This window comes from Balaenoptera borealis (assembly GCF_965194805.1).
Source record: "Balaenoptera borealis genome assembly, chromosome: 11".
Classification (NCBI taxonomy): Eukaryota; Metazoa; Chordata; class Mammalia; order Artiodactyla; family Balaenopteridae; genus Balaenoptera; species Balaenoptera borealis.
This window is the reverse complement of record NC_138868.1, coordinates 83,107,644-83,132,621: the sequence shown is the minus strand read 5'-3', so window position 1 is coordinate 83,132,621 and position 24,978 is coordinate 83,107,644. Positions and strand designations below refer to the sequence as shown.

Here is a 24,978-nt window from a genome sequence, read left to right as displayed (position 1 = left end):
AACCTCTTTTTAGGTTTATTAACTAGTAGTGAAAGACAAAAACACTCATTTTTTCTGCTACAATAAAAATGGTTGAAAGGACATACTGAAAATATAATGCTTTCTTTTCTCCGCCAAGAATGTTGGAAATTTCATAGAAAACATTACTAAAGGTGTGAAAAACTGGTATTAAGAAAAACATGCAGTGTGATGTTTTGATATACAATTAGATTAACTTAGAGCCTTTGTAACATCTCTTTGCTTATTATATTTACTAGACTCCAAATCAACAATAAGAACAAGAATAAATTTTGTTTGTTTGTGAGCCTGCCAAGTGTATCAGGTCAAATGACATGGACCAAGTAGTATGTACACAAGTTTCAGAACAGCATTTACTGAGAAAAACATAAAAAGCAAGGGAAGTAGCAGGCACAGAGTTTCCCCATTGCTCATTTTGCTCTGTGGCAATGAAATGAGCTCTAGCAAAGCTGGATGCCATATTTTGGAAGAAGGATGCTAGTCTTTGGACTATGCAATTTATAAAATCCAAGGTTAGAGAAACACCTGGCCCCTCTCTGTCAATGATTAGGGACTGGGATCCATCACATATTTGTTGCTGTGTAGTAAGGCAGACCAGCGAGACCATTGGCCTCTTTTGCCACTTCAACATTCTTAGTTGGGATACATCCACTCATCTGGTGGTGTAATTTGAGACTGGGTTCCAAATTTTCTGGATGAAGCTGTGTCCCAGTGATTTCAAGCCCTGATGCACCACCTCATCATTCTATTAGGACCGATTATTCCTTAATTTAAAGGAAAATGTTTTATGGTAAAACTTTTATTTTCTCCATTGATGGACCAGCTCCTTTTTTTTGTTTGTTTTGGACCAGCTCCTTTAACTGAAACAAGAATGGTGAGAGACTTAGCACAAATAGACAATTTTAATTTCAACTTCTGCTACACAATCACTTGAAAATGAATAGTGTAGATATTGTGTTATCTATATATACATTATGAATTTTTTCTTATGAGTATTTTATTTTAAAAATTTAATAAACAGCAAAGTTGAAATAACATTACAGTAAACACCTGTATACACATCACCCACATTTTATCATTGACAAATTTTATGGTAGCCTTATTGAGATAGGATTCACATGGCATACAAGTTACCTGTTTAAAGTATACAATTTGATGCTTTCTAGTATATTCACAGAGTTGTGCAACCATTACCACAAATGATTTTAAAATATTCTAAAATGGCTTCTGGTGGGGATTGCCATCTTATTTTTAATACAATTTAACACACAGGAGAATTGTAACAAATATTTCTAATAAGAAAAATACTGATTAAAAGGGGTTTTTTGGTACCACACAAAGATTTTTAAATTATCTGTGTCAAATGCTTATAGGCTATGGTTACATATTTTTCTTCTTCAAAGAAAACATGTTCAAAAATTTTTAGCTTTTTTCATTAAAAACAGTGTTGAAAATAGTATGGTACTTGGTTGTTTCAGAAAACTAAACAAACAATTATGTAAATAGTACTTTTAAATAACTATTACTTTTAAAATATATATGAGCACATAGCTATGCTTTGGAAAAAATGTTGGAAAAAGAACATCTTTAAAATAATTATATTTACATAATTTTTGATGAAGAAAAATCAACCTATAAAAATTCTCAAGTGTACATTTCAAACAAACTTTTAAAAAAATCCTCAACACACAAAAATGAACTCAAAATGGAGTATAAACCTAATTATGCAAATACAATTATAAAATTTCCGTAATAAAATACAGTAGCAAATCATTGTGACTTTAGATTTTGCAATAATTTCTTAGAGATAACAGCAAAACACAAGCTATCAAAAAATATCAAGATACTTCTTTCAGATTAGAAGTTTTTTTCCTCAAAAGGCACAATTAAGAACATGAAAAGACAAATTACAGACTGGGAGCAAATATTTGCAAATCACATATTTTTAAAAACTTGTGTCCAGAATACTGCTCAATTAGAAGACAATAACCCAATTTTTTAAACTGGCAAAAGATTTGAATAGATATTGTACAAAAAAGATATATGCAAATAGCTAATAAGCACATGAAAACATACTCTACATCATTAGTCATATGATAAATACAAATTGAAAGTGTAACAAGTTACCACAAAATGACCATTATCAAAAGTTTAATAATACCAAATGCTACAAAAACTATAGAGAAATGGACACTTCCCCTGCTGGTCGGACTAGGGAATGGCATATCCACTTATTTAAAAATTTTTTATTTTATATTGAAGTATACTTTATTTACAATGTTGTATTAGTTTCAGGCATACAGCAAAGTAATTTAATTATACATATGCACGTATCTATTCTTTTTCAGAGTCTTTTCCCATATAGGTTATTACAGAGTATTGAGTAGGGTTCCCTGTGCTATACATTAGGTCCCTTTTGATTATCTATTTTATAGATAGTAGTGTGTATATGTTAATCCCAACCTCCTAATTTATCCCTGCCCCCCAACCTTTCCCCTTTGGTAACCATAGGTTTGTTTTCTAAGTCTGTGAATCTGTTTCGGTTTTGTAAATAAATTCATTTGTATCAGTTTTTGGATCCCACATATAAGTGATATCATATGATATTTATCTTTCTCTGTCAAATGTACTTCACTTAGTATGATAATCTCTAGATCCATTCATGTTGCTGCAAATGGCATTATTTCATTCTTTTTTATGGCTGAGTAATATTCCACTGTATATATGTACCACATCTCCTTTATCCATTCATTTGTCAACAGACATTTAGAATGATTCCATGTCTTAGCTATTGTAAATAGTGCTGCTATGAACACTGGGATGCATATATCATTTTTTTTTAGAAGTTATTAAATTCTGCATTTCTCTTTTTTTTTAATTTATTTATTTATGGTTGTGTTGGGGCTTTGTTTCTGTGCAAGGGCTTTCTCTAGTTGTGGCAAGCGGGGGCCACTCTTCATCACGGTGCACGGGCCTTCTCACTATCACGGCCTCTCTTGTTGTGGAGCACAGGCTCCAGACACGCAGGCTCAGTAATTATGGCTCACGGGCCCAGTTACTCTGCGGCATGTGGGATCTTCCCAGACCAAGGCTCGAACCCGTGTCCCCTGCATTGGCAGGCAGACTCTCAACCACTGCGCCACCAGGGAAGCCCCTTGCATATATCTTTTTGAAGTATAGTTTTCTCCAGATATATGCTCAGGAGTGGGATTGCTGAATTATACAGTAGCTCTACTTTTAATTTTTTGAGGAATCTCTGTACTGTTCTCCATAGTGGCTGCACTAATTTACATTCCCACCAACAGTGTAGGAGGATCTCCTTTTCTCCACACCCTCTCCAGCATTTATTGTTTGTAGACTTTTTGATAACAGCCATTCTGACCAGTGTGAAGTGATACTTCATTGTAGCTTTGATTTGCATTTCTTTAATAATTAGCGATGTTGAGCATCTTTTCATGTGCTTTTTAGCCACCTGTATGTCTTCTTTGGAGAAATGTCTATTTAGATCTTCTGCCCATTTTTTGATTGAATTGTTTGCTTTTTGATATTGAGCTGCATGAGCTGTTGATATATTTTAGAGATTAATCCCTTGTCAGTTGCATTGTTCACAAGTATTTTCTCCCATTCTGTGGGCTGTCTTTTTGTTTTGTTCATGGTTTCCTTTGTTGTGCAAAAGTTTTTAAGTTTAATTAGGTCCCATTTGTTTATTTTTGTTTTTGTTTTCTTTACTCTAGGAGGTGGATCCAAAAAGATATTGAGTCAATTTATGTCAAAGAGTGTCCTGCCTATGTTTTCCTCTAAGAGTTTGATAGTATCTAATCTTACATTTAGGTCTTTAATCCATTTTGAGTTTATTTTGTGTATGGTGTTAGGGAGTGTACTAATTTCATTCTTTTACATGTAGTTGTCCAGTTTTCCCAGCACCACTAATTGAAGAGACTCTCTTTTCTCCATGATATATTCTTCTTCATTTGTTGTAGATTAATTGACCATATGTGCCTGGGTTTATTTCTGGGCTTTCTATCCTGTTCAATTTATCTATAAGTCTGTATTTGTGCCAGTACCATATTTGATTAGTGTAGCTTTGTAGTATAGTTTGAAGTCGGGAAGCCTGATTCCTCCAGCTCCATTTTTCTTTCTCAAGATTGCTTTGGCTATACAGGGTCTCTTGTGTTTCCATACAAATTGCAATTTTTTTTTTTTCTAATTCTGTGAAAAATGTCATTGGTAATTTGATAGGGATTACATTGAACCTGTAGATTGCTTTGTGTAGTATAGTCATTTTGACAATATTGATTCTGCAAATCCAAGAACATGGTATATCTTTCTGTTTGTGTCATCTTTGATTTCTTTCATCAACATCTTATAGTTTTTGGAGTACAGGTCTTTTGCTGCCTTAGGTAGATTTATTCTTAGGTATTTTGTTCTTTTGTTGTGATGGTAATGGGATTGTTTCTTTGGTTTCTATTTCTGATCTTTCATTGTTAGTGCATAAGAATGCAAGAAATTTCTGTGTATTAATTTTGTATCCTAAAACTTTACCAATTCATTGATGAGCTCTAGTAGTTTTCTGGTAGCATCTTTAGGATTTTCTATATATAGTATCATGTCATCTGCAAACAGTGACAGTTTTACTTCTTCTTTTCTAATTTGGATTCCTTTCATTTCTTCTTCTTCTCTGATCTACCTCAACATAACAAAAGCCATATATGACAAACCCACAGCTAACATTGTACTCATTGGTGAAAAGGTGAAATCATTTCCTCTAAGATCTGGAACAAGATGAGGATTTGCACTCTTGCCACTTTTATTCAACATAGTTTTGGAAGTCCTAGCTATCGCATATCCACTTTTGAAAATAGTTTGGCAGCTTCTTAAAAAGTTAAGCATAAACCAATTATGATCCAGCAACTTCCATCCATCCTTGGTATCTATTCAATAAAAATAAAAATACATGTCCACCCAAAGACTGGTATGCAAATACTCATAGCAAAAATATTTATAACAGGTAAAACTGGAAAAATCTAAATTTCTATCAACTTATGAATAAATAAACACAGTGTGATATGTCCATATATATTACATGATAAATGCATCTCAAAAACATTACACTACAGCAGAAACACAAAAAATGTCATAGTGTGTAATTCTATTTATGTGAAATTTCCAGAAAAATGAAATCAATAGAGACAGAAAGCTGACCAGTGGTTTACTATGGTTGTGGGTGGGAGCACGGCTCAATTGCAATCAGACATGAGGAGACTATCTAGCGAGAGGCAAATGTTTTTATAACCAAATTAGATGATGATTACAACTTGAAAATTTTACCAAAAAAAAATTGTTGAATTTTTTTACTTATAACTGGGGGATGTTATTATATGTAAATCATACATTAATCTAAAATAGAAAACAAAAATAACCATTAAAAAGCAGATAGAGGAAATAAAATAGAATAATTAAAATATTTAATTTACCCCAAAGAATATAGAAAAAGAGAAATAGTTTGTAAGGATAAGGCCAGTAAAAGAAAGAGAAATAAAATAACAAGATGCAAAATTTAAATCTCACAGTTATATTAAAAGTAAAAGGCTAAATAATTCCACTTAAAAGATATAGGCTGTCATTATAATAAAAGAAACTGCACAATAATATACTATCTAAAAAATATTTCTTTAAACAAATTACAAATGAAAGATGGAAAAATATACCTTGTACACCATATAAGAAAGGTGGTGTGGCTATATAGATATCAGGAAAAAAGAAATGTTAGGAAGAATATTACACAATAATGAAATGACCAATTTAATATAAGTATATAGCAATCTTAAATGAATATGCTATAAATAACATACCTTCAAATACATGAAGAAAATTGGACAGAAATAAAGTGAAAAATATAAAAATCTAAAATAATTGTTGGAGATTTAAGAACATATTCTCAGTAATTGACAGAACAAGTAAAAACCAAAACAAAACAATAAGGATATAGAAGATCTGATCAACACTTCTGATGAACACTTTTAATCTTACTGACAGAAGAGTATACCCCATACTACAGAATACACATTACTTTCACATAAAACATTTACCAAGATAGGCCATATGCTTGGCCATAAAATAAGTCTTAATGTATTTCAAATGATTGAAATCTTATATAATATGTTGTGCAACAGAATTGGAATTAAAATTTAAATTAATAACAATATATCTAGAAAAGTTCAAGATATTTAAAAATTAAACAACACACTTCTAAGTAATTCATGTCAAAGAAGAAATCATAACGAAAATTAAAAATCAAATGACAATGAAAATTCATAATTTGTGAGGCACATCTATGTTTAGAAGAAAATTTATGGCTTTAAATAATTATATTAGAAAACAAGAAAGAATGAAAATCTAAGTGTAAACCTTAGAATTTAGAGTAAAATAAAGCATCAGAAATGAAAAAGAGATATACTACAACTGCTTCAAACATGAATAGAATAATATAAGAATATTATGACCAACATGCAACAAATTCAACCACTTAAATTACACAGACACATGTCTTAACAAATACAACTTGCTAAAAGTGATACAAGAAGAGCTAAAATTTTGAACAGCCTTATATGTATTTATTAAATTGATGTAGTCCCTACAATTAAAATACATGTTCCAAATAGTTTCACTGGTGAATTTTGTCAAACACTAAAGGAAAAAATAATACCAATTTCATATACTTTTAGCAAATAGAAGAGAAGGAAACATTCCTCAACTAATTTCATGAGGACAGCAAAAACCTGAAGAGAAAAATTTGACAGACATTGAAAGAAAATAAAACTGCATATATCTTTCATAAATATAAACATAGATGTTTGCAAATTGAATACTGACATATATAAAAAGAATAAGGCCCACAACCAAGTGGATTTTTGTCCAGAACTTGCCCCAAGTTGAAAACTTCTATTCTTTAAAAGAAATCATTAAAAAAATGAAAAAGCAAGTGAAAGTGACAAAATATTTGCTACTATCTGACAAAGACCTTGTATCCAGAATATATAAAGATCTTTTACAAGTCAACAATAAAAAGACAAAAATAAAAACACAGTCTAAAACAAGTAAAAAATATATGGATAAAAGACTTGAACACACACATAAGAAGTTAGATATCTTGATTCTTAGAAGTATCAACTTAAATGCGTAAGACCAATATGGACATGTTACGTGTGCTCTCTCTTCTTGCTCTATTTCATATACAGGATCTGGATGTATAAATTTTAGAATATCAGAGAAAAATTTCTCAAAAGGCTTGATATCTGCTGGCCTAAGTGCTATCAGATACAAAATATTAATCTCAGAATTCATATGTGGAATCTAAAAAAAGGGGTACAAATGAACTTACAAAACAGAAGTAGAGTCATGAATGTAGAAAACAAACTTACGGTCACCAGGGGATAAGGGGGGAAGGGATAAACTGGGAGATTGGGATTGAGATATACACACCACTATATATAAAATAGATAACTAATAAGAACCTGCTGTATAGTACAGGGAACTCTACTCAGACTACTTAGTAGAGTTCCTATATGGGAAAATAATCTAAAAAAAAAAGTGGACACATGTATATGTATAACTGATTCTCTTTGCTGTACACCTGAAACTAACACAACATTGTAAATCAATTATACTCCAATAAAAAATTTTTAAAAATCATACAATGAATATACTCATATGCAGTGTGTGTATGTAAATGTATCTGTGTATTTGTGCATGTAAAAACCTTTACCATCTTAAACAAAAATTGTGCATGCATGTGTGTGTTGGGGTAATAGTTTTATTTTAGACAACTTCCAATGAATGTATTAAAATATTGCATTTTAATATTAATATAAATAAAATTAAGTTGGAATATAAAAACATTTTCTAATTTATGAATGTGATAAATGATGGTTGGGTCCTCAATTGAGATTAAAACAAAATTAAGAAAAAAAGTAAAGTTATTGAAGGCAATATACATGTCAGAAATTTTACATACAATATTTAATTTAGTACATTTGCTTCCCTACATTTCTACTTCAAAATATACCCAAGGGCTATTTATTCACCCTTTCTGTGGAAAAGCATATTGTGAATATAGTCAAGATACGTTAATGGGAATAGAGGATGTGGTGGTCAAAGGTTTGGGAAATTCAGAGTCACCTGTGTTCAGGACTCTACATATGCACAGTAAAATCCTGAAACGAAAAGCAATACCAATCTCCTTCCTTAAGGGTAAGTGCAATGTAGGATGGATCTCCCATTCATATTTTTCTTAGAGATGGTTATAAAGAGTGGTTATTTAAAAATCAAGTATTTGAATATCCTGGGCTAAATGTAGTTGTTTTTTTTCTTAATTCACATAGGACCCAACCCAGTCATTTGAAGTTAACCATATTTTATCATACTTATAATTTTCTTACAAATATTTTGAGAATCCTCTGTTTATTAAAAAAATAAAAATAAAAGGCAAAAACCTAATTATTATGTAAAGGAAAAAAGAGGAAAAAGGTAAGAGAAAAAAAATGGGATAGGTAACTTGAAAGTAAAATACTTGAATTTTCAATATGTTTTAGTTTTAATTAATTTTAGAAGCTATTAGGAGTACATACTCACAAGAATTTTCATGCATTTCGATTATTACTTGCTGTTTTAATTTTAACCAAACTCTATCACAAATTACCTGAATGACTAGATGAGACCCTTCAAATGAAATACAATTAAGGTGCAACTAAATAGGAAATTGTTGAATCTATAGAGCCCTAAGTAAAAATTAGAAAAGTGTTATGCTTCTGCTTTTTTGATTCTAGAAATACTCTCTCTTTAAAAATTGGGGAAGTATTTCATTTTTTACAGCTCAAGAATTTTTAAGCTAATTTTTAAATCTTCTTATAAGACTACATGATATTTTATTATGTTTTATATATGTATATAATATTTACAGCAAGTCAGCCACTCAACAACAGTTTTAATTGCTATAATTTAACTAGACTTTAAGATACTTGTGTGAAAGTCTGTATTGTTCACCATTGTACACCCATCATATGGGAGGTGGCTGGAACAAAATAAATGTTTAAAGATATTGGTTAATAAATGTATGAATGAAGATAGGTATTGAATAGATACTGAAATCAAGTTTGGAAAGAGTGGCTTAAGCAAATGGTATTATATTAAAATAGCATTCTCCAATCACTGTATTTTTTTCTCATTTTTGTACTCATCTTTACCTGAAATAATATAGTAGGTAAATCTAGATCTATTTAAATAAATAAATTATAGGTTAATATGATGATGATGGAGGCCCTCCCATCAAGCCTCTTAGAAAGCCTCATCCACCAGAGGGCAGACAGCAGAAGCAAGAATAACTACAATCCTGCAGCCTGTGGAACAAAAACCACATTCACTGAAAGATAGGCAAGATGAAAAGTCAGAGGGCTATATAACAGATGAAGGAACAAGATAAAACCCCAGAAAAACAACTAAATAAACTGCAGATAGGCAACCTTCCAGAAAAAGAATTAAGAATAATGATAGTGAAGATGATCCAGGACCTCGGAAAAACAATGGAGGTAAAGATCGAGAAGATGCAAGAAATGTTTAAAAAAGACCTAGAGGAATTAAAGAACAAACAAACAGAGATGAACAATACAATAACTGAAATGAAAACTACACTAGAAGAATCAACAGCAGAATAACTGAGGCAGAAGAACGGATAAGTGACCTGGAAGACAAAAAGGTGGAATTCACTGCTGTGGAACAGACTAAAGAAAAAAGAATGAAAAGAAATGAAGACACCCTAAGAGGCCTCTGGGACAACATTAAACACAACAATATTCGCATAATAGGGGTCCCAGAAGGAGAAGAGAGAGAGAAAGGACCAGAGAAAATATTTGAAGAGATTATAGTCGAAAACTTCCCTAACATGGGAAAGAAAATAGCCACCCAAGTCCGGGAAGCGCAGAGAGTCCCATACAGGATAAACCCAAGGAGAAACACGCTGAGACACATAGTAATCAAATTGGCAAAAATTAAAGACAAAGAAAAATTATTGAAAGCAGCAAGGGAAAAATGACAAATAACATACAAGGGAACTCCCATAAGGTTAATAGCTGATTTCTCAGCAGAAACTCTACAAGCCAGAAGGGAGTGGCATGATATACTTAAAGTGATGAAAGGGAAGAACCTACAACCAAGATTACTCTACCAGGCAAGGATCTCAATCAGATTCGATGGAGAAATCAAAAGCTTTACAGACAAGCAAAAGCTAAGAGAATTCAGCACCACCAAACCAACTCTACAACAAATGCTAAAGGAACTTCTCTGAGTGGGAAACACAAGAGAAGAAAAGGACCTACAAAAACAAACCCACAACAATTAAGAAAATGGTCATAGGAATATATATATTGATAATTACCTTAAACGTGAATGGAATAAATGCTCCAACCAAAAGACACAGGCTTGCTGAATGGATACAAAAACAAGACCCATATATATGCTGCCTACAAGAGACCCACTTCAAACTTAGAGACACATACAGACTGAAAGTGAGGGGATGGAAAAAGATATTCCCTGCAAATTGAAATCAAACTGAAGCTAGAGTAGTAATAGTCATATCAGAAAAAAAGAGACTCTAAAATAAAGACTGTTGTAAGAGACAAGGAAGGACATTACATAATGATGAAGGGATCAATCCAAGAAGAAGATATAACAAATGTAAATATATATGCCCCAAACATAGGAGCACCTCAATAGATAAGGAAATTTCCCTGAAACTGAGACTGTGATTAAAAATCTTCCAATTAACAAAAGCCCAGGACCAGATGGCTTCACAGGGGAATTCTATCAAGCATTTAGAGAAGATCTAATGCCTATCCTTCTCAAACTCTTCCAAATATAGCTGAGGGAGGAAGAGTCCCAAACTCATTCTGCAAGGCCACCATCACACTGATATCAAAACCAAAGATGTCATAAAGAAAGAAAACTGCAGGCCAATGTCACTGATGAACATAGATGAAAAAATCCTCAACAAAATACTAGCAAACAGAATCCTACAACACATTAAAAGGATCACACACCATGATCAAGTGGGGTTTATCCCAGGAATGCAAGGATTCTTCAATATATGCAAATTTATCAATGTGATACACCATATTAAAAAACTGAAGAATAAAAACCATATGATCATCTCAGTAAATGCAGAAAAAGCTTTCAACAAAATTCAACACCCATTTATGATTAAAAAACCCTCAAGAAAATAGGCATAGAGGGAACTTCCCTCAACATAATAAAGGCCATATATGACAAACCCACAGACAACATCATCCTCAATGGTGAAAAACTGAAACCATTTCCACTAAGATCAGGACCAAGACATGGTTGCCCACTATCACCACTATTATTCAACATAGTTTTGGAAGTTTCAGCCACAGCAATCAGAGAAGAAAAAGAAATAAAAGGAATCCAAATCAGAAAAGAAGAAGTAAAACTGTCACAGTTTGCAGATGACATGATACTATACATAAAGAATCCTAAAGATGCTACCAGAAAACTACTAGAACTAATCAATGAATTTGGTAAAGTAGCAGGATACAAAATTAATGCACAGAAATCTCTTGCATTCCTATACACTAATGATGAAAAATCTGAAAGTGAAATTAAGAAAACACTCCCGTTTACCATTGCAACAAAAAGAATAAAATATCTAGGAATAAACCTACCTAAGGAGACAAAAGACCTGTATGCAGAAAATTATAGGACACTAATGAAAGAAATTAAAGATGATACAAATAGATGGAGAGATATACCATGTTCTTGGATTGGAAGAATCAACATTGTGAAAATGACTCTGCTACCCAAAGCAATCTACAGATTCAATGCAATCCCTATCAAACTACCACTGACATTTTTTCACAGAACTAGACAAAAAATTTCACAATTTGTATGGAAACACAAAAGAGTCCAAATAGCCAAAGTAATCTTGAGATAGAAAAACGGAACTGAGGGAATCAGGCTCCCTGACTTCAGACCATACTACAAAGCTATGGTATTAAAGACAGTATGGTACTGGCATAAAAACAGAAATATTGATCAATGGAACAAGATAGAAAGCACAGAGATAAACCCACACACATATATTCACCTTAGTTTTGATAAAAGAGTCAACAATATACAATGGAGAAAAGACATCCTCTTCAATAAGTGTTGCTGGGAAAGTTGGACAGCTACATGTAAAAGAATGAAATTAAAACACTCCCTAACACCATACACAAAAATAAAGTCAAAATGGATTAAAGACCTAAGTGTAAGGCCAGACACTACAAAACTCTTAGAGGAAAACATAGGCAGAACACTCTATGACATAAATCACAGAAAGATCCTTTGTGACCCACCTCCTAGAGAAATGGAAACAAAAACTAAAATAAACAAATGGGACCTAATGAAACTTAAAAGCTTTTGCCCAGCAAAGGAAACCCTAAACAAGACGAAAAGAGAACCCTCAGAATAGGAGAAAATATTTGCAAGTGAAGCAGCTGACAAAGGATTAATCTCCAAAATTTACAAGCAGCTCAATATCAAAAAAGCAAACAACCCAATCCAAAAATGGACAGAAAACCTAAATAGACATTGCTCCAAAGAAGATATACAGATTGCCAACAAACACATGAAAGCATGCTCAGCATCATTAATCATTAGAGAAATGTAATTCAAAACTACAATGAGGTATCACCTCACACTGACCAGAATGGCCATTATCAAAAAATCTACAAACAATAAATGCTGGAAAGAGTGTGGAGAAAAGGGAACACTCTTGCACTGTTTGTGGGAATGTAAATTGATACAGCCACTATGGAGAACAGTATGGAGTTTGCTTAAAACACTAAAAATAGAACTACCATATGACCCAGCAATCCCACTACTGGGCATACACCCTGAGAAAACCATAATTCAAAATTGTCATGTACCAAAACGTTCACTGCAGCTCTATTTACAATAGCCAGGACTTGGAAGCAACCTAAGTGTCCATCAACAGATGAATGGATAAAGAAGATGTGGCACATATATACAATAGAATATTAGTCAGCCATAAAAAGAAACAAAATTGAGTTTTTTGTAGTGAGGTGGATGGACCTAGAGACTTCACTACAGAGTGAAGTAAGTCAGAAAGAGAAAAACAAATACTGTATGCTAACCTATATATATGGAATCCAAAAAAAAAAAAGAAAAAAAAAAGGTTCTGAAGAACATAGGGGCAGGACATGAATAAAGACATAGACGTAGAGAATGGATTTGAGGACACAGGGAGGGGTAAGTGTTAGCCGGGGCTAAGTGAGAGAGTGGCATGCACTTAAATATACTACCAAATGCAAAATAGATAGCTAGTGGGAAGCAGTGCATAGCACAGCGAGATCAGCTTAGTGTTTTTGACCAACTAGAGGAGTGGGATAGCAAGGGTGGGAGGGAGATGCAAGAGGGAAGAGATGCAGGTATATGTATATGTATAGCTGATTCACTTTGTTATAAAGCAGAAACTAACACACCATTGTAAAGCAATTATACTCCAATAAAGGTGTTAAATAAATAAATAAATAAATAAATAAAGAGGAAAACAGTAGAATATCAGGGTCTGGGCTCTGAGTAGAGACTCAAGAGTTGGGAAGATTTGTTTGAAAGACTGTTGAAGAACAGCATGAGTAAACCTCCCTCTTTTCCACTCATATCTCCATGATGCAATGTAATTGCCTTTGGGATGAAACCAAGTGGATATTGTCCAAGAAATTTAACAGTCTCCGTAGGATGATCTTGGGCCCCTAATGTGGAGACTATTTTCCCGGATTTGGCCCGTACAAAAATTTGGCATACTCTGTATTAACATGTACAAAATAAATCCACCCACTGCATGCCTGGGTTAGATGCACAGAACTGGTAGTTAGCTACCTCCTTCACAAGAGGAGCCTACAAGGGAAAGAAAAATACAGGTTAGCTCAGTGAGTGATCTCATACAAAAATAAATACTGACAAACTATAAAAATAAATAAGCTTGGAGTGCCAAGCTTACCAGATGTTTGAGGTAATTTAGCAGCACAATAAGAAATTCTAATATTAAAACACACAATGTTTGCACATCTAAGTGATAACATAGGGTATTTGTCTTTCTCTGTTTGAATTATTTCACTAAGTATAATACTCTCTAGGTTCATACACATTTTTGCAAATGGCAGAATTTCATTCTTTTTTTATGGCTGAGTAATGTTCCATTTTATCTATCTATCCATCTTCTTTATCCATTTATCTGTTGAAGGACACTTAGGTTGCTTCCATATCTTGGCTATTGTAAATAATGCTGCTACCAACATTGTGGGTCATGTATCTTTTGAATTAGTGTTTCCTTTTCTTTGGATATATACCCAAGTGTGTAAATGCTGGATCATATGTTAACACATATATGGAAACTAAAAGATAAAACAAACAAATGTATATAACAAAACAGAAACAGATTTAAAGATATAGGAAACAAACTCCTGGCTACCAGTGCAGAGAGAGAAAAGGAGAGGGGCAAGATAATGGTATGGATTTAAGAAATACTAACTACTATGTACAAAATAGATAAAAAGCAAAGATATATTGTATAGCACAGGAAAATATAGCAATTGTTTTTTAATAACTTTAAATGGAGTATAATCTATAAAATATTGAATAACTATGTTATATACTAGAAACTAATATAATATTGTAAATCAATTATACTTTAATTGTTTTAAAGCACCACAATTATTTATAGTAGAAGACACAATTTAAGGAAGAGAAAGAACTTTAAAAATTATTGTCCATGGAGAGTTTTAGAGGATACATTACATCCATGAAAGTAATTGATAACATTCACTGAGTGTCTATTTTTTGTGCCACACACTGTGCTAAAAGGATTACATATACCATCTTATTTAGCCCTTTGTGAACTAAGAATGCTGCCTGCCATATTGGTAAACAAAGGATGTTGCAGCCATCAAGCCACCACATGCTCCAATGGCAAGCCCTGAGGGAACTCAGGAAGGAAACAAAGAATGCCCACCATCTAGCAGTCACCAGACTGCAACCACCCCCTATGGTGCAACCTGAGGAAACTCAGGATGAGAAAACAGAATAGCTGAGGTTCATATCAAAGAAATGATTTCAGTGAACTCAGATTCTTGCATCTTCCCATATAGAAACACACAAAATTCCTTAACTTGAGATATCTGGTTTTCTTTAACAATAATATTTTGATATTCCAACTACCTGTCCTTTGTTGCAAAAACTCCTATATATGCTGACTCCCTGCCGTTCCTCCTCAGAGCATTCTTTCAGTGTTATTTGAGGTGCTGTCTCCCGAGCTTGGAATAAAACATAACTGTCAATTTTAGGTTGTGCATTTTTTTCAGTTGACACCTTCAACAAATATTATTATACCTGGTTTCAGATGAGACAACTGAGACAAAGAAATTAAATGACTTCCCACATTTGTCCTAAGTAGATATAAAATCTGCTGAAAGAACAGTAATTAAAATATATCAGCAAAATAAAGTATTGCAAAAATATAAGGAAAAATAATACATCAAAAGTCAGCAAATCATAGCACCTGCTCTATTTTTGTATATTCTTTGAAATAATAATTTAAAAAATATTTTTAAAGGGTTGGAAAAAAGAAGAAAGAAGAAAAATGAGAAAAGGAAGGAAGAGGAGGTGGAGAAGGATGATGGTGATGATGAGGAGGAGGAGATGGAGGAGAAAGGGCAGAAACTTTGTGACCCTTTCCCAAAGCTTACGTTTTTTACTCTCTAGCCCTTAACAGAAAAAGTTTTCTGAGATCTGATATGGAGGGTCAATACAGGAGGGGTATCATACAGGTAATAGAAATTCCAGTAATAAAAAAACAAAAAAAATGGAGAAGAGAAAATAATCAATTAATTCATAAAAGAGAAATTCCCAGATATTGAAAGTGTTCACTGAAGAGCCAGTGGGAAGACTAAACACACATACACACATAGACACACACACACACACACACATACACATGTCATTTAAATGTACTGTAGTACACTATCTGAATACCAAGGATAAAGAACACATTTATGTTTTTTTAGAGATACCAAACATTTGATGAGAACTCTCATCAGTATTACTTGATGCCAGAAATTCTGAGATTAGGACTGCATCACTATTATATAGAATAATGCTTGGCATATAGTAAGTATAAAATAAATGGTTGTTGTACAAATGAAATAAATCATCAGGCTCACCAAGAAGTATACTATTAAGTGGTACACCTTCCCTGAGAATTAGGTACCTAAAAGCCTTCTGAATCTGTGCTGGCCCTGTACCCCTCTGGGACCTCCTGCTTAGAACAAAGGAACATAGTTATGACTCTTCTTAGTATACTTAGTATACTTTTTCACCCTTCTTTCTTTCTTATTTTTCTTGTCATAAGGTATCTTCAAAACAAATACTTTTTTTTTTTTTAAACATCTTTATTGAAGTATAATTGCCTTACAATAGTGTGTTAGCTTCTGCTTTATAACAAAGTGAATCAGTTATACATATACAATATGTTCCCATTTCTCTTCCCTCTTGCATCTCCCTCCCTCCCACCCTCCCCATCCCACCCCTCTAGGTGGTCACAAAGCACCGAGCTGATCTCCCTGTGCTATGCGGCTGCTTCCCACTAGCTATCTATTTTACATTTGGTAGTGTATATATGTCCATGACACTCTCTTACCCTGTCACATCTCACCCCACCCCCTCCCCATATCCTCAAGTCCATTCTCTAGTAGGTCTGTGTCTTTATTCCCGTCTTGCCACTAGGTTCTTCATGGCCTTTTTTTTTTTTTTTTTTTCCTTAGATTCCGTATATATGTGTTAGCATACTGTATTTGTTTTTCTCTTTCTGACTTACTTCACTCTGTATGACAGACTCTAACTCCATCCACCTCATTACAAATACTTCCATTTCATTTCTTTTTATGGCTGAGTAATATTCCATTGTATATATGTGCCACATCTTCTTTATCCATTCGTCTGTCAATGGACATTTAGGTTGCTTCCAGGTCCTGGCTATTGTAAATAGAGCTGCAATGAACATTGTGGTACATGACACTTTTTGACCTATGGTTTTCTCAGGGTGTATGCCCAGTAGTGGAATTGCTGGGTCGTATGGTAGTTCTATTTGTAGTTTTTTAAGGAACCTCCATACTGTTCTCCATAGTGGCTATATCAATTTACATTCCCACCAACAGTGCAAGAGGGTTCCCTTTCCTCCACACCCTCTCCAGCATTTATTGTTTCTAGATTTTTTGATGATGGCCATTCTGACCGGTGTGAGATGATATCTCATTGTAGTTTTGATTTGCATTTCTCTAATGATTAATGATGTTGAGCATTCTTTCATGTGTCTGTAGGCCATCTGTATATCTTCTTTGGAGAAATGTCTATTTAGGTCTTCTGCCCATTTTTGGATTGGGTTGTTCGTTTTTTTGTTATTGAGCTGCATGAGCTGCTTGTAAATCTTGGAGATTAATCCTTTGTCAGTTGCTTCATTTGCAAATATTTTCTCCCATTCTGAGGGTTGTCTTTTGGTCTTGTTTATGGTTTCCTTTGCTGTGAAAAAGCTTTTAAGTTTCATTAGGTCTCATTTGTTTATTTGTGTTCTTATTTCCATTTCTCTGGGAGCTGGGTCAAAAAGAATTTTGCTGTGATGTATGTCATAGAGTGTTCTGCCTATGTTTTCCTCTAAGAGTTTGATAGTGTCTGGCCTTACACTTAGGTCTTTAATCCATTTGGAGTTTATTTTTGTGCATGGTGTCAGGGAGTGTTCTAATTTCATACTTTTACATGTACCTGTCCAATTTTCCCAGCACCACTTATTGAAGAGGCTGTCTTTTCTCCACTGTATATGCTTGCCTCCTTTATCAAAGATAAGGTGACCATATGTGTGTGGGTTTATCTCTGGGCTTTCTATCCTGTTCCATTGATCTATATTTCTGTTTTTGTGCCAGTACCAAACTGTCTTGATTACTGAAGCTTTGTAGTATAGTCTGAAGTCAGGGAGCCTGATTCCCCCAGCTCCATTTTTCGTTCTCAAGATTGCTTTGGCTATTCGGGGTCTTTTGTGTTTCCATACAAATTGTGAAATTTTTTGTTCTAGTTCTGTGAAAAATGCCAGTGGTAGTTTGATAGGGATTGCATTGAATCTGTAGATTGCTTTGGGTAGTAGAGTCATTTTCACAATGTTGATTCTTCCAATCCAGGAACATGGTATATCTCTCCATCTATTTGTATCATCTTTAATTTCTTTCATCAGTGTCTTATAATTTTCTGCATACAGGTCTTTTGTCTCCTTAGGTAGGTTTATTCCTAGATATCTTATTCTTTTTGTTGCAATGGTAAACGGGAGTGCTTTCTTAATTTCACTTTCAGATTTTTCGTCATTAGTGTATAGAAATGCAAGCGATTTCTGTGCATTAATTTTGTATCCTGCTACTTTACCAAATTCATTGATTAGCTCTAGGAGTTTTCTGGTAGCCTCTTTAGGATTCTCTATGTATAGTATCATGTCATCTGCAAAGAGTGACAGCTTTACTTCTTCTTTTCCGATTTGGATTCCTTTTATTTCTTTCTCTTCTCTGATTGCTGTGGCTAACACTTCCAAAACTATGTTGAATAATAGTGGTGAGAGTGGGCAACCTTGTCTTGTTCCTGATCTTAGTGGAAATGGTTTCAGTTTTTCACCATTGAGGACAATGTTGGCTGTGGGTTTGTCATATATGGCCTTTATTATGTTGAGGAAAGTTCCCTCTATGCCTACTTTCTGCAGGGCTTTTATCATAAATGGGTGTTGAATTTTGTCGAAAGCTTTCTCTGCATCTATTGAGATCATCATATGGTTTTTCTCCTTCAATTTGTTAATATGGTGTATCACATTGATTGATTTGCGTATATTGAAGAATCCTTGCATTCCTGGGATAAACCCCACTTGATCATGGTGTATGATCCTTTTAATGTGCTGTTGGATTCTGTTTGCGAGTATTTTGTTGAGGATTTTTGCATCTATGTTCATCAGTGATATTGGCCTGTAGTTTTCTTTCTTTGTGACATCTTTGTCTGGTTTTGGTATCAGGGTGATGGTGGCCTCGTAGAATGAGTTTGGGAGTGTTCCTCCCTCTGCAATATTTTGGAAGAGTTTGAGAAGGATAGGTGTTAGCTCTTCTCTAAATGTTTGATAGAATTCACCTGTGAAGCCATCTGGTCCTGGGCTTTTGTTTGTTGGAAGGTTTTTAATCACAGTTTCAATTTCAGTGCTTGTGATTGGTCTGTTCATATTTTCTATTTCTTCCTGGTTCAGTCTCGGCAGTTTGTGCATTTCTAAGAATCTGTCCATTTCTTCCAGGTTGTCCATTTTATTGGCATAGAGTTGCTTGTAGTAATCTCTCATGATCTTTTGTATTTCTGCAGTGTCAGTAGTTATTTCTCCTTTTTCATTTCTAATTCTATTGATCTGAGTCTTCTCCCTTTTTCTCTTGATGAGTCTGGCTAATGGTTTATCAATTTTGTTTATCTTCTCAAAGAACCAGCTTTTAGTTTCATTGATTTTTGCTATTGTTTCCTTCATTTCTTTTTCATTTATTTCTGACCTGATCTTTATAATTTCTTTCCTTCTGCTGGCTTTGGGGTTTTTTTGTTCTTCTTTCTCTAATTGCTTTAGGTGCAAGTTTAGGTTGTTTATTCGAGATGTTTCCTGTTTCTTGAGGTAGGCTTGTATTGCTATAAACTTCCCTCTTAGCACTGCTTTTGCTGCGTCCCATAGGTTTTGGGTCGTCGTATCTCCATTGTCATTTATTTCTAGGTATTTTTTGATTTCCCCTTTGATTTCTTCAGTAATCACTTCATTATTAAGTAATGTATTGTGTAGCCTCCATGTGTTTGTATTTTTTACAGATCTTTTCCTGTAATTTATATCTAGTCTCATAGCGTTGTGGTCGGAAAAGATACTTGATACGATTTCAATTTTCTTAAATTTACCAAGGTTTGATTTGTGACCCAAGATATGATCTATCCTGGAGAATGTTCCATGAGCACTTGAGAAAAATGTGTATTCTGTTGTTTTTGGGTGGAATGTCCTATAAATATCAATTAAGTCCATCTTGTTTAATGTACCATTTAAAGCTTGTGTTTCCTTACTTATTTTCATTTTGGATGATCTGTCCATTGGTGAAAGTGGGGTGTTAAAGTCCCCTACTATGATTGTGTTGCTGTCGATTTCCCCTTTTATGGCTGTTAGTACTTGCCTTATGTATTGAGGTGCTCCTATGTTGGGTGCATAAATATTTACAATTGTTATACCTTCCTCTTGGATCGATCCCTTGATCATTATATAGTGTCCTTCTTTGTCTCTTGTAATAGTCTTTATTTTAAAGTCTATTTTGTCTGATATGAGAATTGCTACTCCAGCTTTCTTTTGATTTCCATTTGCATGGAATATCTTTTTCCATCCCTTCACTTTCAGTCTGTATGTGTCTCTAGGTCTGAAGTGGGTCTCTTGTAGACAGCATATATATGGGTCTTGTTTTTGTATCCATTCAGCCAGCCTGTGTCTTTTGGTGGGAGCATTTAATCCATTTACACTCAAGGTAATTATCGATATGTATGTTCCTATTCCCATTTTCTTAAATGTTTTGGGTTTGTTATTGTAGGTGTTTTCCTTCTCTTGTGTTTCTTGCCTAGAGAAGTTCCTTTAGCATTTGTTGTAAAGCTGGTTTGGTAGTGCTGAACTCTCTCAGCTTTTGCTTGTCTGTAAAGGTTTTAATTTCTCCATCACATTGGAATGAGATCCTTGCTGGGTAGAGTAATCTTGGTTGTAGGTTCTTCTCCTTCATGACTTTAAGTATATCCTGCCACTCCCTTCTGGCTTGCAGAGTTTCTGCTGAAAGATCAGATGTTAACCTTATGGGGATTCCCTTGTGTGTTATTTGTTGTTTTTCCCTTGCTGCCTTTAATATGTTTTCCTTATATTTAATTTTTGACAGTTTGATTAATATGTGTCTTGGCGTGTTTCTCCTTGGGTTTATCCTGTATGGGACTCTCTGTGCTTCCAGGACTTGATTAACTATTTCCTTTCCCATATTAGGGAAGTTTTCAACTATAATCTCTTCAAATATTTTCTCAGTCCCTTTCTTTTTCTCTTCTTCTTCTGGGACCCCTATAATTCGAATGTTGGTGCGTTTAATGCTGTCCCAGAGGTCTCTGAGACTGTCCTCAGTTCTTTTCATTCTTTTTTCTTTATCCTGCTCTGCAGTAGTTATTTCCACCATTTTATCTTCCAGGTCACTTATCCTTTCTTCTGCCTCAGTTATTCTGCTATTGATCCCATCTAGAGTATTTTTAATTTCATTTATTGTGTTTTTCATCATTGCTTGATTCCTCTTTAGTTCTTCTACGTCCTTGTTAAATGCTTCTTGCATTTTGTCTATTCTATTTCCAAGATTTTGGATCATCCTTACTATCATTATTCTGAATTCTTTTTCAGGTAGACTACCTATTTCCTCTTCACTTGTTAAGTCTAGTGTGTTTTGACCCTGCTCCTTCATCTGCTGTGTGTTTTTCTGTCGTCTCATTTTGCTTATCTTACTGTGTTTGGGGTCTCCTTTTCACAGGTTGCAGGTTTGTAGTTCCCGTTGTTTTTGGTATCTGTCCCCAGTGGCTAAGGTTGGTTCAGTGGGTTGTGTAGGCTTCCTGGTGGAGGGAACTAGTGCCTGAGCTCTGGTGGATGAGGCTGGATCTTGTCTTTCTGGTGGGCACGTCCACGTCTGGTGGTGTATTTTGGGGTGTCTGTGGCCTTATTATGATTTTAGGCAGCCTCTCTGCTAATGGATGAGGCTGTGTTCCTGTCTTTCTAGTTGTTTGGCATAGGGTGTTCAGCACTGTAGCTTGCTGGTCATTGAGTGATGCTGGGTCTTGATGTTGAGATGGAGATCTCTGAGAGATTTTTGCCGTTTGGTATTACGTGGAGCTGGGAGGTCTCTTGTGGACCAGTGTCCTGAAGTTGGCTCTCCCACCTCCGAGGTACGGCCCTGATGCCTGGCTGAAGCACCAAGAGCCTTTCGTCCACACGGCTCAGAGTAAGAGGGAGAAAAAATAGAAAGAAAGAAAGAAAGGAAGGAAGGAAGGAAGGAAGGAAGGAAGGAGGAAGGAAGGAAGGAAGGAAGGAAAGAAAGAAAGAAAGAAAGAAAGGAAAGAAAGCAAGAAGCTATAATCTAGTGAAGTAAAATAAAGCTATTGTAAAGCAAAGCTATACAGACAAAATCTCCCCCAGAAGCATATACATATACACTCACAAAAAAAAAAGGAAAAGGGGAAAAATTAATATATCCTGCTCCCAAAGTCCACCTCCTGAATTTGGGATGATTCGTTGTCTATTCAGGTATTCAACAGATGCAGGCACATCAAGTTGTTTGTGGAGTTTTAATCCACTTCTTCTGAGGCTGCTGGGACAGATTTCCCCTCCTCTTCTCTGTTCGCACAGCTCCTGGGGATCAGCTTTGGATTTGGACCCGCCTCTGCGTGTAGGTCGCCTGAGGGCGTCTGTTCCCCGCCCAGACAGGACGGGGTTAAAGGAGCAGCTGCTTCGGGGACTCTGGCTCACCCAAGCCGCGGGGAGGGAGGGGTACAGAGGAGGCGGGGCGAGCCTGCGGCGTCAGAGGCCGGCATGACGTTGCAGCAGCCTGAGGCGCGCAGTGCGTTCTCCCGGGGGATGTTGTCCCTGGATCACGGGACCCTGGCAGTGGCGGGCTTCACGGGCTCCCGGGAGGGGCGGTGTGGAGAGTGACCTGTGCTCGCACACAGGCTTCTTGGAGGCGGCAGCAGCAGCCCCAGCGTCTCACGCCCGTCTCTGGGGTCCGCGCTGATCGCCGCGGCTCGCGCCAGTTTCTGGAGTTCGTTTAAGCGGCGCTCTGAATCCCCCCTCCTTGCGCGCCGTGAAACAAAGAGGCAAGAAAAAGTCTCTTGCCTCTTCGGCAGCTGCAGACTTTTTCCCGGTCTCCCTCCCAGCCAGCTGTGGTGCGCTAACCCCTTCAGGCTGTGTTCACGCCGCCAACCCCAGTCCTCTCCCTGCGATCCGACCGAAGCCCGAGCCTCCGCTCCCAGCCCCGCCCGCCCCGGTAGGGGAGCAGACAAGCCTCTCGGGCTGGTGAGCGCTGCTCGGCGCCGAGCCTCTGTGCGGGAGTCTCTCCGTTTTTCCCTCTGCGCCCCTGTTGCTATGGGATCCGTGCTGTTAGCTGCGGCTCGCGCCCGTCTCTGAAGTTCGTTTAGGCGGCGCTCTGAATCCCCTCTCCTCGCGCACCAGGAAACAGGGAAGAAAAAGTCTCTTGCCTCTTCGGCAGCTGCAGACTTTTTCCCGGACTCCCTCCCGGCTAGCTGTGGTGCACTAACCCCTTCAGGCTGTGTTCACGCCGCTAACCCCAGTCCTCTCCCTGCGACCGAAGCCCGAGCCTCAGCTCCCAGCCCCGCCCGCCCCGGCGGCTGAGCAGACAAGCCTCTCGGGCTGGTGAGTGCTGGTCAGCGCCGAGCCTCCATGCGGGAAGTGCGGGAATCTCTCCGCTTTGCCCTCCGCACCTCTGTGGCTGCGCTCTCCTCCGTGGCTCCGAAGCTTCCCCCCTCTGCCACCCGCAGTCTCTGCCCGCGAAGGGGCTCCTAGTGCGTGGAAATCTTTCCTCCTTCACAGCTCCCTCCCACTGGTGCAGGTGCCGTCCCTATTTTTTGTCTCTGTTATTTCTTTTTTCTTTTGCCCTACCCAAGTACGGGGGGAGTTTCTTGCCTTTTGGGAGGTCTGACGTTTTCTGCCAGCGTTCAGTGGGTGTTCTGTAGGAGCAGTTCCACGTGTAGATGTATTTCTACTGTATCTGTGGGAAGGAAGGTGATCTCCGCGTCTTACTCTTCCGCCATCTTCTCTCCTCTCCAAAACAAATACTTTTAAGAGATCATTTAAGGTAGGCATTCTTCTATATGATTTTTCAAATCAATGAGAAGTGAATAGATGGATGGTTCAAACAAGGTCAGATTTAGAGAAGTTTTTTAACTTAATTTATTCAACAGAAAGAACCACTCGGACAAATGTGTTTATCTGAATATTTAGTAGCTGTTCATTTGTCTCTGTGAAGAAATTCTCCACCATGTCCCCATGACCACATATACAATAAACTATTCTTAGGATTGCAGTGAATTTGTGGTATAAGTATTAATTCAGCGATTTTTCTTTTTGATTTGTAATTATTTGTCTGTAGTCTTTCAAGTAAAGTACAACTTCTGAACACACAAAATTATTTATTTAAAAATAAATCCAGGCTAACTTGATATACTTCAAAATGACTTATTTCTTTAAATATTAAAATGAAAAAGGGAACCATTAAGCAATATGGTTATTTCTCATTAAAATTATATTTTTAAGTACAAAGGGGAGATATAACTTGCCTAAGCAAACTAGAACAACCATTAATTGGTAGCTGGGCTTCAAACAACGTTGAGCTGATGCATAGCGTTAAGTTGTAGTAATTCAGCATTCTTATACCAGATATCATCCTGAGGTATATAAGTATATCTCTTTTTTAAAAAGTTGGTGGAGAAGTGAGAGATAAACATATGTTATTGGAAGGCACGTTCCCGTCTGGACTTTGAGATTTGCAGTTTTCAATAAAAGTTGAAATAACAGAGCAATGAAGCTGGGCTTTTCAGTAGACAGTATATCAGGAAAAAGTGGGAAATGTGAGTATATTTAATTTTTTTTTTTTTTTTTTTTTTTTTGGTACAGAACCAAACTGTAAAGAGATACTTTCAGAAACATAGCAAGTCAGTGGCAAAACTTAGATTAGAATTTGAGAGTTCATACATGGGCCTTACTTGTGACCTGTAAGCAAAACAAGATCC

At 35.9% G+C, this 24,978-nt stretch overlaps 1 long non-coding RNA gene across 1 annotated transcript in view; it reads right to left on the bottom strand.

The window, feature by feature from the left end:
• The window catches only part of LOC309604982, a 54,470-nt gene extending 36,036 nt beyond the window's left edge, over positions 1 to 18,434 (bottom strand). The window contains exon 1 of the long non-coding RNA XR_014231198.1: positions 16,509 to 18,434. This is a non-coding gene — a long non-coding RNA (uncharacterized lncRNA). The remainder of the gene's footprint in view (positions 1 to 16,508) is intronic.
• Between the last annotated feature and the right edge of the window lie 6,544 nt (positions 18,435 to 24,978).